The following is a 7,615-nucleotide window of genomic DNA, read 5'->3' on the forward strand; positions in this document are numbered from 1 at the left end:
GACGGAAGAGAAATGGGACCAAACTTGCCTTTGCTTCAGGGACAAAAACACACACACACACACACACACACACACACACACACACACACACACACACCAAAAAAAAAAAAAATCAGCTTGCAACAGATAAAACAAAAATCCCAGGACCAGCGTCTTCGCAACATGGTAACGCAATGCATTTATGTTCTAATATCAGCAGATTTTCTTTGGCACTTACAAGAAAGGGTGGAGGGGGTGGTGATTCATTCTCTATCCTGTTTCTGCAAGTACTGAGACTGCAACAAGGGATCATGGGAACTTCTGTGACTGCCTGTTAAAAGCCGTTTATATTGCTGATGCTGAGAGTTGCTAAGGTAAGATGGCAACACGGGGATAAACACGTCTCTGAATTCTGATTCGGCTCCAGAAGCGCATATTAGCACTAAAAAGTGAAAACTATTAAAAAGGAAGTTACACGAAAACAAACAAGGTCAGGAAACGGAGAGATGGCGAAACAAGCCACAGTTTATCTCATTCATGACTAAATCCCATCCTCCCTGAAGCGAAGGTTCTTCTTTCCCTGCTTTTTCTCACTCTGTCTACCCCTGAGGCAGCTGCAGTTCGGTTCCTGTGCGCAGGGTCGGAGTCGGCGGCTGGCACGGGAACAGAGGATTCAGAGAGAGCTGGGTTGAAACGACGCTGTCTGAGCCAGGTAGGCCAAAGGGCGGAGGTCTCCTGGGTAAATCTCATACAGGTGGGCCGTCACTTCACACCCTCTCAAAATATAGCAAGCCCAGTGGGGACTAAAAGCTTCCAGTACTCCGACAGGGTCAGAGGTGAAAGGTAGACCGTCTTTTCCCAGCTCCCTTTTTTTATTGTTTAGGGAACACCGTTTACTGAAGACGTCAACACCGTAAAGCGTAGACAAAGCATCAGGTGTTCCTGCCTAAATGAACTTGACGGCTGTTTTGGCTTTTTCATGCAACAAAAGCAGATGAATCAATGGCATATGATAAAGGGAAAAAAATCTAGCTTACAGCAAGTACATTTCTTAGAAATGCAGGCTACTCTTTTAGGTTTCAGTTTAATGACTCGTGCGGTGTAGTAAGTAAAATAAAAAATATATAATTATATAAATTATTATTTTATATTTTATAATATAATTCCCCCTCTTATTATATATAATAAATAAATAAATATAAATTAATATAAATTAAGAAAAATAATTACTTTTTTTAATTACTTTTGGGGGATTTTTAACAACCTAAGTTACCAAAAAATAAAAAATAAATAAAATTAATTTATAAATTAACATGTACATGTACATTGAATAACATTTAACTCCAAAAATAAGTCTTTAAATATATATTTTATGAAGTCTTTAAACATAATTTTAAAATTCTTTAAATATACCAATTTATAAATTAAAAAACATTTTGGGGATTCAGTACATCATAAGTATTTCAAAAAAATCTTTAATCATAATTGTAAAAGTCTACATTTTGGGGATTCACCCCACATTTAAAAACCTTAACAAAAATAAATAAATAAATAATTATTTTAAAAAATCTAAATTAATTAGAATTTATAAATGAACATATATATTGAATAAAATTTCAATATATTTTTTGTAGATATACATCATAATTATTTCCAAAAAAGTATTAAAATATAATTTCAAAAGTCTTCAAATTTACTAATTTAGAAATTAAGAAAATATAATACATTTTGGGGATTGACCCAACATTTAAAAATCTAAGCTAACAAAAAATAAAAAATAAAATATCTAAATTAATTTTAATTTATAAATTAACATTTTAATGTATTTTTTGTAGCTAAACATCATAATTATTTCCAAAAACTTTATAGTTATACATTTATAGTTTTTGAAAAATATGAAAAATAAATAAATAAATAAAATAAAAGACTAAATATATTTTTTCATATTTATCAAACTATCAATTAAAGAAATATCATTACTTTTTGGGGAGCCACACCTCATGACATTTTCCACCCTGAATAAAAAAAATAAAAAAACACTGAATAACACTCTTTTTGTGGATTTAGAGTACAATTACATATATTTTTTTACAATAAACAAAATCAAGCTAAATCAAGCTAAAAATACAAAGTAAAACACACTTCTGCAGTAGAGTGAATCTGTAAATGTTTGAATGATGACAGGCTCAGCAGCTGAAGCACAGATTCGTTGAAGTAGAAGCGAATGTACCTCTGAACCCAACTACCAAGCTTTTACAGTCTTTCACGGGAGAGCTTTGAAGAGGATTGAGGCTGTCGGATCCAGACGGCTGATCTCAGATCAGCACATCTGCAAACCCAGACTGCGGATTGGACTCGTCGTTCCGGTCCGACTCCAAAACACAAGCCCCACTAATGCCCTCTGAATTCAGCACTTCCAGCCCGGATCATTTCACCAGAGCAAAGATGGTAGACGGCCAGCGTTGCGTTCAGCACAGCGCCAACTAATAGAATCAGTCTTTATTATATCAGATGAAAATGAGTATATTTCAAATCCTCCACATAAAAGCTTATTGCTGGCCTCTAAAAGATTGAAAGCTCTATAACGGATAATTGACTGTGATACCTGAAATTTAATTTTACACATGTTTTGCTTTTTTACCCCTCTTGTTTGGTCTCACTGAAAGAAAATATGGCAAACATTAAACCGGCTGAAGAATTTCCTAACATTAAAAAGGTCTTTTCAAGGAGCGATGTTTAAAATAATGCAAGGATTCAGGCTGTAACTCAGTTGGCAATGTCGATAGACTGGTTTAAATTTGCAACTTCAGCTCTCCGGCACACACCAGAGCTCCATTTAACTACAAAGAGCATTACCCAGATCTAAAAAGAAAATAAAACGGGTGTAATACAAGATGACAGCTTTGACAATATTTATAAAAATGGAATACTGCTTTATTCTGCCAGTCCTTTCCCACTTTTTTTTTTCTTTTTAAATCACTGACTCATTCATTTACTCCATCTTTCCTGTCCTCTTCTTTATATAGGAACTTTTCGAGGCATATGCGGAACCGTTTCACATTTTTTTCAGCTGGGCCGCTCGCTTTTTTTGTCTTCCTTTGCACCTGTGGAACAGCTCTTTCTGCACGTTACGCACACGCTAGCACACACAGACACCCTTCTCAGTAGTTTTTTTTTTCTTTTCAGCAGCTTACCAGATTAATAACTCTTTATCATGTTAAGCCTTATACAGGTCTATTTATATAAGTCCCACAAAGGCTGTTTCTAGAGCCTTGCATCAGCTCGCAGGAATGCTCTTATTAATAAAACAAAGAAGGAGCCAACATGATTAGTGGAGACAGCCACAGTTGTGCCAGCACATCTCACGTCTTCTCCCTCAGGCTACCAAAACAACAGTCCCGCAGAGAAGCGAACGCTTCGTCAGGTACGCGCCGCCCATGTTTGTCACCGAATCTGATTGAGCAATGTGAAGTCCACCAGAGCACACCTAACATACTTGCTCTGTTTCAAAACCTAGTGAGAAGTTTTTAATTATGCTGTGTATTGAGGTATGTATATCGACATGCTACTGTAGCTTAAACCAACTCCAAGGTTGCATTCCAGGGAATACATTAAAAAAAAACAAAAAAAACTTGAATACAATGTAAATGGATTGTATAATAGATTGATTAAAATGTATAGAAAATGTGTTATAATTACAAAACAAAACAGTAAAAAAATTAAAAATAAAAAAATAATAAAATAAAATAATTATAATTAATAGTTATTAATTAAATTAAGTTAAGTTAAATTAAATTAAATTAAAAAATAAAATAAAACACCTTAAATACAATGTCAAGATAATTTGTTAGGCATAATTACAAACCAAAACTAAACTAAATATAGTAAAATAATAATAATAATCAAGTTGCTTTAGTAAAGCTCAAAATGTAGAGATTTTTTTTTATAATTACAAAACAAAAAAAATTAAGAAAAATAAAATAAAATACAAAAAATACAGAATATAAATACTAATAAAATAAGATCAAGTAAAATAATAAAATTAAATATAATAAAACAAATTAATCAAGCTTTAGGTAAAGCAAGAAACAAATTAGAGAAAATTTGTTAGGTATAATTACAAAATAAAACAAATAATAATAATAATAATAATAATAATAATAATAATAATAATAATAATAATAATAATAAAATACAATAAAAAAATAATAAATAAAATACAAAAAATACAATAAAATACCTTGAATACAATGTCAAGTTGCTTTAGTAAAGCTCAAAAAGAGAGTTCAATGCAGAGAAAATTTGTTAGGTATAATTACAAAACAAAAAATAAATAAAATAAAATAAAATAAAATAAAATAAAATAAAATAAAATAAAATAAAATAAAATAAAATCCAGAATAAAATAAATAAAATAAAATATAAAAATTAAGTCACTTTAGTAAAGCTCAAAATGTAGAGAAAATTTGTTAGGTATGATTACAAAACAAAACCAAAATAGAAAAAAAAAAATGTAAATAAAATAAAATTAATAAAATAAAATACAAAAACAAAATACAATAAAATAAAAAGTTACTTTTGTAAAGCTCAAAATGTGTAGAAAATGTGTTAGCTATACTTACAAAAAAAATAAATAAATAAATAAAATACAAAAAAAAAATCAAGTTACTTTTGTAAAGCTCAAAATGTATAGAAAATTTTAGGTTAGATATAATTACAAAACAAAACAAAAAAATAATTTATAAAATAAATAAATAAAGAAGCTTGAATGCAATATAAGTCAGGTAATTATTAAGCTCAGTGTAAAAAATTCAAAATGGTGACTGAGGTGAGAAAACGTATTATCGCCACTAACGATAATTTTCATTCAATACTAAGTAGTACTGATTCAAAATAGTTAAGTTCAATAAACAAAGTGTGTACTAGATATTTTTACACTTACAGTATCAGAGCATTTGTTAACTTAGCAAACAGCTAATGTCAACTTTGAGGAGCGAGTTTCGCATCAGTCATAAGCAGTTACACAGCAGCCTATGTAACAGTAAGAAGTGAAGTAGCTCACTAGGATTAAGAACAAAGAGACATTTACAAGAAAAAGCTACATCTTGACTGCATAAAATAAAAATTAAATTCAATACAGAACAAAAATAAGCAGTTTCTGAAGCGAACGCACATTCATTGTGTTTGCTTATTTGCCTGATCAGGAAGAACTGCTCTCGGGACGCAAACATTCAGGAACGCGGCCTACGGAAGGATAGGGTGTATTTGTGTTAGCGACTCCAACTGCTAGCCCATGGGGCAGAGGGCAGGTGTGTGTGTGTCCCAGCGGTTGGAACACACAGCTTGCGGCTCTTCCTCCAGATTTGTCTTCCCTAGACGTATGGTTAGTGGTAGCGGTGCTGAGGGGGAGGGGGGCAGGTATGACTACATCAACTAAAATGCCGGGCCCAGGGGAAGCCTGTCACTGTCTGCCATGAAGACAGATAGCAGGAAGACCCAGAGCTGAGAGAGAGCGTGAGATGTACTGAGCAGGGTACCTAAAGTAAGTCACCACAAGAAAGTGTCCGCAACAAATAAGTGCTCCTGATAGAATAATAAAGGAAAGCCTGAATTGCTGGCTGTCTCTTAGCAGTTTTAACCCTGGCCCAGCATCGGCCACTTCAAAGGGATCAACTACCCGCTCCTCCCGGGAGGCACGGCGCACTGGAATATCCTGACAGTAAAGAAGAGACCCTCGTTTGAAGACTGCTTAGCCGAGCACTTATGCGTTCCCTTTTTATGAGCCAAGCCGTTCTCCACTCCACTCCAGAGCGGTTTCCCTCCGTGGAAGTGGCACACTGCTCCACTTGGCATTATGACAGAATCCCTTCACGTTGCCACCCACTTATACACTCACTCACCCCAGGCCTTTAAATTCATCATCAAATGGCATCCGCAACCCATTTTTACTGACGTAATGTGACATTTTGAAGTGTAAGAGGATATTCCATGAGAGAAACATAACATAATGTTTGTTCTTTTTTTATTACTTGTATTCTCTCTTGTATAATTATTATTATTTTGTCCACCAAGAACTGACTGGGTCATGTAAAATGGGCAGCATGTACCAAAATGGGGTGAAAACGATCTGGCATAGTGAGAAAATGTTACAATTTCATACAAATTTCATACACATTTATACAATGTGATCTTGATCGTGAAAAAAAACTAAACAATTTATAACAAAAAGGAGCATTTAGTTAGGAGCTGCATTCCTAACTAGTCATCAACTAAAACTAAAATTATTAAAAACATTTGTTAAAGTCACTTTAGTAAAGCTCAAAATGTATAGAAAATTTGTAAGGTAAAACATAAAAGAAATAAATAAAAATAAAAATAAAACAAAAAACAAAACAAAACAAAACAAAACAAAATTAAAATTAAAATTAAAATTAAAATTAAAATTAAAATTAAAATTAAAATTAAAATTAAAAATTAAATTAAATTTTACAATTTCAAAATCGCTTAATTAAAGTTCAAAATTTCTAGAAAATTGGTTAGGTATAAAATAATAAAATAAAATAAAAAATAAATAAAAAAAATTTAATCGCTTAAAGCTCAAAATGTCTAGCATATGCAATATGCTAGATTTATAAAAATAAATAAAAAAAATTTAATCGCTTAAAGCTCAAAATGTCTAGCATATGCAATATGCTAGATAGCAATGTCTGGCATTTTTAAGGTATTTTATTTTATTTTATTATAAAATAATAAAATAAAATAAAATAAAACAAGTCAACACAATGTCAAGTATAGGTATAATTAAAAAAAAAGAATAATAAAATGAAATAAAATACCTTAAAAATAAAATAAAATAAAATAAAAAATAAATAAAAAAAATTTAATCGCTTAAAGCTCAAAATGTCTAGCATATGCAATATGCTAGATAGCAATGTCTGGCATTTTTAAGGTATTTTATTTTATTTTATTATAAAATAATAAAATAAAATAAAATAAAACAAGTCAACACAATGTCAAGTATAGGTATAATTAAAAAAAAAGAATAATAAAATGAAATAAAATACCTTAAAAATAAAATAAAATAATGTCAAGTCGCTTTAGTAAAGCTCAAAATGTATAGAAAATTTGTAAGGTATAACATAAAAGAAATAAAAAAAATAAAACAAAAAACAAAACAAAATTAAAATTAAAAATTAAAATTAAAATTAAACTAAATTAAATTTTACAATTTCAAAATCGCTTAAGTTCAAACTGTCTAGAAAATTGGTTAGGTATAAAATAAAATAAAATAAAATAAAAATTAAATCGCTTAAAGCTCAAAATGTCTAGCATATGCAATATGCTAGATAGCAATGTCTGGCATAAAATAAAATAAAATAAATAAAATAAAATAAAATAAAATAAAATAAAATAAAATAAAATAAAATAAAATAAAATAAAACAAAACAAGTCAACACAATGTCAAGTATAGGTATAATTACAAAAAAAGAATAATAAAATAAAATAAAATACCTTAAAAATAAAATAAAATAATGTCAAGTCACTTTAGTAAAGCTCAAAATGTATAGAAAATTTGTTAGGTATTAAATAAAATAATAAAATGAAATAAAATAAAACAAAACAAAACAAAATAAAT

The sequence above is a fragment of the Garra rufa genome, chromosome 20, assembly GCF_049309525.1.
Source record: "Garra rufa chromosome 20, GarRuf1.0, whole genome shotgun sequence".
Taxonomy (NCBI): Eukaryota; Metazoa; Chordata; class Actinopteri; order Cypriniformes; family Cyprinidae; genus Garra; species Garra rufa.